This window comes from Prunus dulcis, unplaced genomic scaffold, assembly GCF_902201215.1.
Source record: "Prunus dulcis unplaced genomic scaffold, ALMONDv2, whole genome shotgun sequence".
Classification (NCBI taxonomy): Eukaryota; Viridiplantae; Streptophyta; class Magnoliopsida; order Rosales; family Rosaceae; genus Prunus; species Prunus dulcis.
Genome location: NW_023010120.1, coordinates 1,869 through 15,350, shown reverse-complemented (window position 1 = coordinate 15,350; position 13,482 = coordinate 1,869). Strand labels below are relative to the sequence as shown.

The following is a 13,482-nucleotide window of genomic DNA, read 5'->3' as shown; positions in this document are numbered from 1 at the left end:
TTCTTATCTGCCATAGGTGAAGCTTGCTTATGGTGTGCTAATCTTTTGAAGTGCTTGTGTAAACCTCTGGTGCCTTGCACTAGAAGGCTCGTCAACACCACTTTGGACTACGCTTATGTTCAAGCTATTCGTAATCTGACTTGACTTGGATCTATGGCTGCATTCCTCACAGACAGAAAAATTCCATATAATTTTACCTGCAAAATAGAGGGTATACAGAAAACAATCGTGCATACTATGTAGACGACTTTATCTCTAGGTTTTGGACATTACCAGAGGGCCCCTCCATCTTGAGTGGTGATGGTAAAGATGGCCATTACAAATGTACAAAATATTAAGCCTATAAGAAAGAATTCTTATAGCTTCGTTATTTAATTTGAGATATACAAAATAGTTAAACCACGATACAAAATAGACGACGGCGTATCTTAAAACTGTCGTGATATCTCATCTTATACACTACTAGGACTGGGTTGATTTTTAGAAGACGACGCTTGTCACTAACAAGTGTTCTCTTTTAAAACATGCTAAACAAAAAAAATACTGCTTAAGCGAATTCGCACTCAACCTAAAAGTTTTCGGATTTCCCCCTTGTCTTTGAAAACATTATCTCTCCCTCCTTGAAACCCTCCTCAATTCTAACACCCTCATGAAAAACACTCCCTTTCACATATCTTGAGCACTTCACTCCCTACAAAAATCATTAGAAAATTGATATCAAGGAAGAAGTTGAGAGACAGAGGTCTTCGCAGATCCACAAGATGGAGAGGGATGTTCTAGATATGAGAATCAAAGCTGGTGGGATGCGGTGGAGATCTCGATCTCTGTGCTCTTCAACGAAGATCACCATCTCAGACACTCAACTCGCTCATCAACCTTAACAACGTGGTCTGGTTAGCTCTCCAATTTGTGGTCGCGATCTAGAAAGACTCGTAGAAATCGGTCTCTCAGGCCACTTCAGGCCCTTGGCTGCCGTCGTCACTTCAGGCCTTGGCTCTCTCTCACCTTTCTGAAGGTCCAGTCATAATTTGAATGTTGGTTATGTATGTGTCTTTGTGTTGATTGATGACACATACATCACCAACATTCAAATTATTGCATTTCTCAAATTGCTGGCTCAATTGTGATGAGGAACACGTGCTCATTTAGTACGTAGCTCCCAATGGTACAATTTCATATCTCTTGGAATTTCCCAATATTTCTCTTATATTCATTTTACTATGATTTTGTTTTATATATCCTTGACCATAATTATTTTCTAGTTGATTTGCATCTATAGCTCTTCTCCAGCAATCATCCATTGTAAGGCAAGCGAGCAAGCACTCTGCAAATATGGCTTGTTTTTCTTCTCTCTTTCTCTGCCATCATATTTACCTCTGTATTAGGTTTATGATTAATTTAGGATTGGAGGCTGAAAAAGTTATGTGAAGGATGAAGCTCTTATCAAAACACATGGTAGAACATATGACAATTTGAGAATGAGGTTTTCCTTTTCTTTCCAATCATCAATTCAGTAAATCCATGTTTATTTGTTTAAGATATTTGAATTAGCAAGCCTAAAAAGTTGCCATGGCATATTCCAATTATTTGTTTAAGATATTTCTTGTTATTTGTAGCTTTGAAAACCTGCTTGGTGTTCTTTTAGGTCTGATGAGCACACGAATGTTTCATTTTTTGGATACCCTGCTCCCAAGAACTGGAGAAGTTTGCTACACACATTCAGCAATACATAAGTTTATACTACCCTTATATCTGCATTTTTGTATTAACTGCTCTTATACCTTCCAATTTTTTCTGCAATCTGGGTTGGCATGGAAAGTAAACCGCAAGGATGTATCAAGTCATGGTGTGTAATACTTCCCTCGGTTACCACGGTGACAATTGATGTAGTTAGTCCTCAAGCTGCTGTCATTCTAAAGCTACATAGATCTTTTTGCTAAGGTTAGGTTGTTGCTAAATAGGTTTATGTACACGCTGAGAAGCCTAAGGAATACCTTTAAGTCACATCATTTTGATACGACCGTCTAGTGCTCTCAAAGAGAAACAACATCTACACAAGACAACTGTGATGTCTCAGGTCTAAAGATTAATTTGCATTATCACAACTTAGAATTCTTTGTTTGACACTTGTGAGTAAGACTTCCATACAAGAATTCTATAGTTGATCCCATTCAATGGACTCCATCTTCTATAGAGCACCTACACATCTGTCTCAGTGTCTCTACACGAATGACTTGAGACTAGTCATCCTCCCAATTGAGTAGACATAATGTGTACCAGTCTTTGTGGGTCACCTTTGTCCAATTGGTGATCCTATGACCAAGAACATTTTAGGATAAACACATCATTTCATTTAAGTTTGAGTTCTCCAAGTGGTGGGTTTTGGTGGTGGCAAAGCCCAAACAGATGGGCCTTCAATTAACTTATAAATATGCGCAAGTAAGTTTTTGTTTGGTCTGGGGCAAAAGACTCCGGAATTCACTATTAATTGAATAGGTTATAGTTTCTCATGCCCACTTGATAGCATATCTAATATTTATTAATAAGCCATCTCTTTTCTAAATAAAAAAATAAAAAAATAGGTCATCTCTATTTTTTCTTTTTAATAGTTATGTCATCTACATGTTGTAGTGTTAAATAGATGGGTAACATATTTTTTTATATATTCCTTTTTAAAATAATTCAAGTTCAAAAGGTTTAAGCCTCAACGTCTCAAGGCATATGCCTCACTTTAAGGGACCAAAAATGCCTACCCTCTATACCTCGCCTTTCAAAATATTGTCACTTTAGACTTAAAAAACTCCAAACATAGCAAAACAAACTAAAAGTAACTTGATGAGATCTCTTTAGATATTTGAGAATAGGAGATATTCTCTCCCACTTTAGATATTAAAAGCGAGTTCATTGAAGATTTGTTTGTAATTTTATTTTTTCTATGATTTATGAATGACATTAGTATTGTTTAAATTCAAGGGTATTTGATATTGTCTAAATAATTTTATGGAGCTTTTAGCCTTTTAAATTTTTCTATTTCCTAAAAAATTCATAGATCCGCCACTGGGTGTTGGCCAAAGCCCCTCCGATATCTAAGTCAGTTAGATTCTCTTGAGAAAGATACGAAAATAACAAAGAAGGTAGTGAGGGGGTGGCGAGAGAGATAGACAGTTCGTCGGGTTTTTCGAAGTACCTCATGTATGTGGTGTAGCCAAATATTTATAGTGCTCTTGCCTTCTAGGGTTTTTCAAACAATAATTCCCATGTGGAAGTGAATTATTCTCTCCCTTAAATGGAGAGATTGGATCACTTAGAGATTTAATGAAAATCAAATCTCTAATTTATGGTATTATCCCTATCTTAAGTCTAAACAATTGGCCAATTAAATTGAGCACAATTGTTGACCTAAGAAATATTCCCATTGTCCACATGGCGCCTTGTGAGTGGTTGTCGAAATATTTACTTCCACAAATACCCCACAACTTCTGCATGGCACATGCATGACATGGAGGAGATGAGAAATATTTATCGGGCTTTCCAACTGCGTCTGGACTTCCTTTTGTGAGCTGGGCTCCTAACTACATGAGGCTTTTAATTTCTTTTTGGAGTTGGGCTCCTAATTGGAGTAGGCTTTTGATTATTTCTTGCCGAAGGATGCCCAACCAATATAAATACAGGGCTTCTCTTCACTCCTTTTCATATTGCAAATTTATTTTCCTCTACTTTCTAGCTTATGAGAGAGACTTTGGAGGATTGTACTGTTGTCAAGGAAAGGAGTTGGCATGCACACCAAGGTAGGTCACACTTGGTTTTTTGTATTTATCTTTGATTTTTCTTCTCGGTGAGGACTAGTTGGTTGGCCTAGCGAGTTGTCGTTGTGACGCGATGGAGGTGGCAGACACCGGTGGTTGTCGCGGTGGCTACTGTGGTGGATGACTCGAAAATCTTTTTTGTTTTTTTGTTGTTTGCGGTGAGATCCAGTTGGCTGGTTGTCATCCTAACTGAGGCTGTGGCTGTGTCGCAAGACCAAGCCACATGCTGGTGGTTGAGTCAGAGCAGCGCCAGCAGTGGTTGCGAAAAGAGGTTGCTGTTGCCGCTACCATTCTTCTTTTCGCCCAAGTTGGTGGGTTTGAACGTGGAGGCTGACTGCGGGACAACCTTAGTCTGAGACCTTGTCCTTGGATCCCAAGGTGAAGAGAGAAGGTTGGACGAATGCACGGGCAGGTAGTTCGAGAGGGGCCAGGTAGGTCGAGCAGGAGCAAGCAGGCAAGAGAAGGACAAAAGCGTGTTGCTCAGCACCCATGCATGTCACAAGCATCTGCAAGCCTCGACCAAAGTAGATCCAGTCTCCGTTCAAGACTAGGTCCCAAGACCAATGTGCAAACAAGGTTGGGTCCGCAATCCGATGTACATGCCCATTTAGGCCCGTAAATGAGTGTTTAGGTTTGGGGTTGGAATTGTTTGATCTTGGCTTTATCGTTGTAGTAAGACTTTAATTGTTGCTGATAAGATGTAACCTGGACAATGGTATTTTCGTGCTCTTCTTCGAGTAGGTCAAGGTTGACCTTTATCTGTTCGAAATTCTGGTCAATGCTACCCACCTGAATGCTCATGGAGGGGGCTAGTGACATGAGGAGGAACGATTGCCTCTGTTCCATACGCCAAGGAAAATAAGGTTTTTCAAGTTGATCTCTTTTCGAAAGTGCGATAAGCCTATAGAACTCTAAGGAGCTCATCTACCCATTTTCCCTTGGCCCCTTCTAGTCTTTCTTCAGACAGTCCATCACAATTTTGTTGGATGCCTCTACTTGGCCATTGGCTTGTGGATATCTTCGACTAGACAAGTGTTGAATCACACACATAGTACCCTAAGAGCTAAGAATTAAGACAGAAAAGAGAGAGAAATACAAAATGGATGGCGTTGGAGTAGAAGTTAGCAAGAGGCCTCATGCTGTGTGTCTCCCATTCCCAGCTCAAGGTCACATAAGCCCAATGATGAAGTTAGCAAAGCTCCTACATCATAAAGGCTTTCACATAACCTTTGTCAACAATGAGTACAACCACAAACGCATGCTTAAATCCCGAGGACCCTCCCTCCTCCACTTCTCTCAGGACTTCTGTTTTGAACCCATCCCCGATGGTCTGCCCCTATAGACGCTGACGCTAAGCAAGACATCCGTCTCTTTGCGACTCCACAAGCAAGACTTGTTGAGGACCATTTCGCAACCTGCTGGCTAACCTTAGTCTTGACAAGACCCTCCCACCGATGACCTGTATTGTCTCCGATGGTGTCATGTCATTCGCCATCAAAGCCGGTGAAGATCTTGGAATTCCGGTGGCTCTGTTCTGGTGTGAGATCCCACATCGACCAAACGGAGAGGGGGTGATGTGCCTTATATGGCACACCTCGCATCCATCTAGCAGGAGGCCTCTTGGGAGCTCACTGTCTTTGGAGTCGTAGGAACTCCAAAGTTAAGCGAGTTGGAGGCTGGAGCAATCCCAGGATGGGTGACCACCCTGGGAAGTTGCTCTGTGAGCTCCCAAGAACAAATCCGTGAGGGGGGGCGTCGGCCCAGCCCAGAGCGGACAATATCTTGCTAGGTGGAGTTGGGCAGTCCGCTGCGCCACTCTGACTTAGAAGAGGCCTCTTGGGAGCTCACTGGCTTTGGGTTCGTAGGAACTCCGAAGTTAAGCGAGTTGGAGGCTGGAGCAATCTCAAGATGGATGACCACCCTGGGAAGTTGCTTCGTGAGCTCCCAGAAACAAAACCGTGCGGGCTGGTGAGAATGTAGCCAGGCCCAAAGCGGACAATATCCTGCTACGGCGGAGCCGGTCCGGGGTGTGACATCTGGACTGCAAGTGCATGCGGCTTCATGGGCTACACGCAGTACCGCCAACTTATTGACAAGATTGAATCTTTGCCTTCCTTCCACCTTGAGATACCACAAGTAGGATAATAAGTTGAATCCTCATACTCCTTCCTATACAAGATGCAATCATTGGGGCATGCGTGCATTTTCTCATAACTCAGCCCCAATGCACACAAAGTCTTTTTAGCCTCATACATAGAGGTTGGTATTGTATTTCCTTCTGGAAGCAAATCGCCTTGAAGTATCAATAATTCTGTAAAACAGACATCACTCATCCCATGTTTTGCCTTCAAATTATACAACTTCACAAATGCCGATAACTTCGTGTACTTTCTACAACCAGGGTACACTGGTTGATCTCCATCCCCAATCACATTGGCAAACTCATACGGATCGGAACCAAAATCACCAAAATCACCAAAATCATTATCATCCATATCAATTTCTTCAGACACAAAACTGTACCTACTATGGCCATCATCTTCTTCAACATTTCTACTAGCATTAGTAGTTGCTTCCCAAGGTTCTCCGTGAAATGTCCAATTCTTATAGCTTTGGTCAATTCCATTAAAGTATACGTGATCCCTTATAATTCCAACCCCAAACAACTTCAAATTAACACATTTAACACATGGACAACGGATATGTGTTGTAGTTAGAAGATTTTCTACAGCAAAGTTCAAAAATGCTTCCACCCCAAACTCATATGCCTTCGATCTTCTATCCGAGTGCATCCATGACTTATCCATCTCCGACACAATAACCTATTATCTATAATAAAGTGAAAATACAGGCAATGACCATCACTATAGCAGATTATACAAAGATCTAATAGCAAGTAATACACAAAAGAGACGACGGGTTTTAAACAAAAACAGACGTATTTGGCATATATAGACGACGGATTTTCAACAGACGTCGTCTATTATAAGTAATACAAACGACGGTTTATGAAAAAACCGTCGTGTATAAGTAATACAACGACGGTAGTTTAAAAAAACCGTCGTGTAATCGTCGTCGTATGCCTAAAAAGGCGTCGTGTCTCAGTTTATTTTCAAGAACCCAAAACCCATTAAGAACACAACATATATATGAAACCAAGCAAGAAACCAACATATACATGAAACCAAGCATGAAAACAATAAATCCATTCCCAATTCAACATAACATAGGGTGATTAAAAGATCCGACAAAATTAAATCCATTCCCAATTCAACATAACAGATAATGTAATCCATGAACCCATTAAATAGAAAATCCATGAACCCATACCTATAAGCACATTATTAACAGATCGCAAAGCATATACCTAAAACCCTTTAACAAAACAACCTAATATCATTCAATGAATTTACAAGGGGAAGATAGGGTTTGTACTTACAGGTTGGACGAGCTCACAGATTCGACGGAGCCTGGAGAGTGCAACTTTTAATTAGAGCAGAAGTGAGAGAGCGAAATGTTATGTTGCGCGAAATCTGAAAATTTTAGGGTTCAGGGTTAGAAGTATAAGAATAAGAGCCAAATCTAAAAAATTTAGTGAGCGCGAAAATTTTTAGAGAGCGCGCTCTTTAAAACGTCGAAAGAAAAACCATGGCGAAAGTTCTACAAGAACCGACGTAAATGTAATATTCCACGACGGAAACACTGAACGTAACGCCGTTTATTTTGACGCTTCATTTTTTGGATTAATTTTAAATTTATTTTGAATATTTTGATATAAAGACGACTGAAAAACCACGTCGGGGTTAAGAAATTGAAGACGTTGTAAATTATAATAGACGACTTAATATTAAAATAACGTCGTTTAAAGCAGAAACCATGTCGAATATTTTACTGCACGACGTAACATATGTATTCCACGACTCAACCACCGTCGTTAAAAATTAATACCCTAAACCCTTAAAACTAAATTATATAATTTAAAATTTTAAGTTTATAAAAGGGTTTATGGTTTTACAGCCTAATATATACCCTATACTACCCAAAAATTATACTTTAAAAATAAACCCCAATAAATAACAACCCTAATCTCTAAACCCTAGACTCTAAACCCTAAACCATAAAACTAGAAGTGATTTTATGACTCATCAAAAGAATTTTGTTTTGGAAGGTCATTTTAAATTTTTGTTATTCAAAATGAATTTTTTCAAGGTTTAGGGGGAATAAAATATATCAATGACTTCATAGGAGTTGACTTTGCATTTTTCTGATTTATTTTAAATTTATTTTGAATATTTTGATATAAAAATAATAAAAATATTCTTATCACAATAACAAACCACGTCGGGGTTAAGAAATTGAAGGCGTTGTAAATTACAATAGACGACTTACATATTAAAATGACGTCGTTTAAAGTAAAAACCATGTCGGATATTTTACTGCACGACGTAACATATGTATTCCACGACTCAACCACCGTCGTTAAAAATTAATATCCTAAACCCTTAAAACTAAATTATATAATTTAAAATTTTAAGTTTATAAAAGGGTTTATGGTTTTACAGCCTAATATATACCCTATACTACCCAAAAATTATACTTTAAAAATAAACCCCAATAAATAACAACCCTAATCTCTAAACCCTAGACTCTAAACCCTAAACCATAAAACTAGAAGTGATTTTATGACTCATCAAAACAATTTTGTTTTGGATGGTCATTTTAAATTTTTGTTATTCAAAATGAATTTTTTCAAGGTTTAGGGGGAAGAAAATATATCAATGACTTCATAGGAGTTGACTTTTCATTTTTTCTGATTTATTTTAAATTTATTTTGAATATTTTGATATAAAAATAATAAAATATTCTTATCACAACAACAAACCACGTCGGTGTTAATAAATTGTAGACGTTGTAAATTGTAATAGACGACTAAGTTGTTAAAATGACGTCGTTTAAATGAGAAACCATGGCGGCTATTTAACTATCCGACGTAAAATATATACTTAAACCATGGCGGCTATTTTACGCAATTTGTATGTTTGTTTTTTTTTTTAATTTAAGAAAACCTCAACAAATTTTTACATTATATATTATAGAAAAAATTTGTACATTATACATAAATATCAAGTGTTCAATAATTCCCCTGTTCAATAATTTGGAAAACAAACTTTGCCCATTCATTCCGGACTTCATCAATTGCTTCTTGGGGGTATGGCGCTTCCTGGTTTCCCTTGGCATACTGCATAAACAATGACTATTAGGGTTTATAAATAAAAAGAAATTCAATCACAGACGACGATATTTTTCATAACCGACGTAGTATATCTATTCAACGACGGTAATTTTACATGACCATCGTTGATAATACAAAAAACGACGTGAAATGTATGAAGGTAATTTCTTCTTACCTTCTTCTCAAACGCCAAGGAAGGATCCATGATGATGTCCCTCATGAAGCGCATCACATAATACCCGCATTCGACACTGCTGGGTTGCTTTGGTGTGCCTGACAGAGTTTTCCAAATTACTGCTTTACGGCCTGCTCTGGCTATGTGAGAATTATATATTTTTATAGCACTGTTCACGATGTTTTTGGCCTCTTCATCGACCACACGATTTCCGGGCAGAGGATCCAGAAAATAGACGGTTTCCCTCTTTGCCCTTACAATCAGCAAGACCCAATGACGGCTGCACAAAATTAATATAAAAACGACGGTTATTTACAAAAAACGACGTATTATAATATTTCACACGACGAAATAAAGTAGCAATCGACGACATTATATATTTATCACGACGATAAATAACTACCGACGTGGTTAGTAGTTTCAAACGACTCAATAAAATAAAACACCGACTTGGTTAGTTTATACGCTGTCATTTATTGAAAATCATAAAAACAAAATCCTATTAAGGAGACTAACCCTGGATTGTAAGGCATCATGAAAATCTGTTCACCGTCCGTCTTCTGAAGTCGAGCTGCTACCAGTCGTGATCTGTCAGCTATTGTGCCAGAGTTGGCACTAACTGTAGCAGGGTCGATAAAGCCAACCATGCTGCACATATTTGCTTGTTTCAAAACATCATGTAAGTACCTAAATACATAAAATAATATAAACAAGTCAGCACAAAAAACCACACGACGGTTATGTATAACAAAACGACGTATTATAAAATTTCACACGACGTACTGAAATAGAAAAGGACGTTATAATATATTTATCACGACGGTACATACTAACGACGTGGTTAGTTAATTAAGACGACGCAGTATATAAACCAACGACGTATTATTTTAGAATGACAAACCTCATATATATACAGCAACCACAGTAGCTCCTATTTCTTCCATGCCTGCTAATTGTGTAATATCTTCAGGCAGGAGGAAGGTATCGCGTTCACGACCAAACACCTCCTTATCCATTGTAAATTGCAGGGTCTTATCCTCAGGCTAATTGCGTAACATATATATATATATATATATATATATATATATGTTACGTTAGCAAACTAACGGAGTTTTTGACGGAACCTAATGACAGGGACCATTTGTGATCACACATAATAACCTTGAGGACCACGAATGACACAAAAAAACATTAAGGATGCAATCTACTAGTTCAGTAAACCTTAAGGACGTTTTGTGATAATAAGCCTAAATATTAAGCCCATAAGAAAGAATTCTTATATCTTTGTTATTTAATTTGGGATATAGAAATGGTAACACTACTACAAAAAGTGAAAAAGACGACCAGAAAACAACGACGGTCTAATTGAAAACCGTCGTGGTTTTTAAAAAGACGACGGTTCTAAAAACACCGTCGTGTTATACCACCTTAGACAACCAAAAATGAAGATTCAAATGGCTGTTCAAAAATAACGACGTACCTAATTAAACGACCGACGTCTATTTGAAACAGATTTCCGCAGTGTAAAATCAAAGCCAACAAAGAACGGCAGAAGTTATGAATCGACCGACGTAGAAAGTAAAGACGACGTTTTCAATAAAAGCCGCCGTTTTTACTCATAAAATAACACGATGAGGTTTTCGTATAAGACGCCGTATAATTACAAACAAATCCACGGCTTTAAAATACAAAATATCGCCGTATTAAATTAATTTACAACGACGGAGAATATAAATATATCGACGTCATTATCGTATAGTTCTACGACGTTATCATTAAATCGTACAATAAAATTTAACGTCGGATTTATTCATTTTATACGTCGTACATTTAATTTAAACCGTCGTCTTAATAAGAATTTTTGTTAACAATTTTTTCTTTGATTTTCTTATCCTACGTCGGTAGATCTACTTAATGACAAGAATTGAAATAACCACGGCGGTTTATATAGAAAACCGCCGACATAACCAGAATCTCCTGAGATCCCAAGGGTTACGAAATCTTACCAGATGGAACTCTGTTCCACATCATAATCTTAACAGATGACACAGATTTGCAATCAGAGAGACAATTTTTTGGAAGTTGATGATGTGTGTGCTTTTGTGTATCTACAAATATTATACCTAACTAGGGGTGGGCATAAAAACCGATAAACCGATCAAACCGACCGAACCAAACCAAACCAAACTGAAAAATAAGGTTTTTTTGACCAAACCGAAAAAGTCAACTCTGGACCTGAACCGAACCGTTGACTTCGGTTCAGGCTTCGGGTCCAAAATTTTTTAAACCGTTGGACCTGACCCGAACCGACCATTATTTAATTATATAAACATTTGACACATGGCGTTGTCTCATTGGCTTAAATAAGAACTTTGGGTGGGTTTGCTTGCACTATATCAGAACCTCTCTCAAGTTTTAATTTATTATTTTTTCACTAACCCTCTCAGACTCACTCACGAAACCCTACGCTATTTCTCTCCGATCTGAGACTAACCCTACCTCATCGGCCGCCATCTCTATTGCGCGCTCTCTCTGTCTCTCTGTCTCTCTCTCAACTCGTCTCTATCGCGCTCTCTCTCTCTCTCTCTCTCTCTCTCTCTCTCTCTCTCTCAGAGTCACATCTTTAAGTCTCTTAGAGACGCGAGACTCATTCTCTTTCTCCAAACCTAACCAAACATCAATCCAATATCATTGGTTTTTGGAGCGAATCCTTGTAAATTTTGGAGGGCTCTGGTTCATTCTAAGGTAATTTGTATGTATTTGGTTTGGATTCTTAGTTGTTTTCATTTTCCCTAATTTAGTAGATTATTAGGGTTTCGAAATTTTGGTATTCTGTTGAAATTAACGCAATTTTTTCTTAATTTTGTAGTTGTTGTGCTTAGTCTCTGTGGGTTTGGATTAATAGGCAAAATTGAAGGTATAAATATTTCTATCTCAATCTCTGTGTGTGGCTTAAAAGGAATGGGAGAATTAGAATTATATATTTTTAAATCATCAGCTCCACATGGCTTTACTTTAGATCTATGGATTTTTGGTATTTTCTTTCTTTATGTGAATATGATCTGACCTTCAATTTTAATCTTCCTGTGTTCTGTTTGTTCTGCAGATTGTTGCGTTGCAGCTTTCTGGTAAGCACTCTTATACTATGACATTTTCATGTCAATGATCATTGTATACTCTGTTCAATTTTTCTGTACTCAGTGTTGTGAATTATCTAATTTGTTCTTTGTAACATGATCACAATGGTCCGAATTGCCCCGAATTGTGTCTTTGCACTGAGGTATCGTATTAATATAATTGATTTCGATGTGATAAAATTTATGAATAAATTAGCAATGTGGTTTTCATCAATTTGAAAGATGAAATTCAGGCTTAGCTTTGCCCTTCTGCACTCTATTACTACATTTTCCTAGACGTAGACATACATGGAATTTAGTTTTGTTTATGTTTGGATGCTTTCTTTATTGTTTTCAGATTTAATTTCTGATTTTTTTATCTGTGTATTTTAGGTTCGATTGTTAGCCTTGAATCTGTTTCAATTTATTTAATTGAGTTGTCTTGAATCTGTATTTTTGGCATGAATCTACTTAACTTGTTGTTGATTAAATGCATTCATTCTTTTATTTGTTTTCTCCCTTTTTTCCTTATGTAGCATGTTTGTGTTAGTATCTTATTGATGAATGAATGCTAATATTTGGGTTAATTAGTTTTTTTATTGAATAATTATTTATTGATTGAATGACTGGTCTATATTTGTTTTTCAAAGGTTTAGATTCTGTCATTTTGTGCTGAACTAATCATTTCCTGCTCTGATATTCTATAGTTGTGATATTTGATCAGGATGCAGGTTTGACACTTTGTCGAATTGGAACAATGATGATGGAGAAGCCATGGGAGCTGCAAAACATGTTTTGTTTGCAGCTCCCTTAACTGATACAAGTGAATATATTTGGTGCTTTACCTTTTTTTTTTTTTTTTGGTCATGGGTTGTAAAATTTAATTTCGTAGTTTTATGATGATTGTGAAATTTAATTTGATAGTTTAGATACTTTTTTTAAAAAAAAAAAAAAAAAAAAACTGGTTATAGTTGAATTTACATAATTTGGGCAAGGAAAACCTTTAATTAATGGGCTGAAAAACTGGTATTGTTAAAAAAATAAACAATATTGGAAACCGAACCTTGTATGTTCGGGTCGGCCCAACTTCGGGTTTCATTTTTGACCCGATCCAACCCGAGAACCGCAGTATTGGTCGGTTTGGCCCACGGG

The 13,482-nt window shown here is 37.4% G+C and overlaps 1 long non-coding RNA gene across 2 annotated transcripts; it reads left to right on the top strand.

Moving 5' to 3' along the window:
• The first annotated feature begins 11,688 nt into the window (after positions 1 to 11,688).
• LOC117612946 lies at positions 11,689 to 13,192 on the top strand. 2 transcript variants are annotated; one of them, XR_004583625.1, is made up of 4 exons: positions 11,689 to 11,959; positions 12,084 to 12,131; positions 12,321 to 12,342; positions 13,055 to 13,192. It is a non-coding gene; the product is annotated as an uncharacterized LOC117612946 (long non-coding RNA). The 2 variants fall into 2 exon arrangements; XR_004583626.1 differs by lacking the exon at positions 12,084 to 12,131.
• Positions 13,193 to 13,482: the final 290 nt, after the last annotated feature.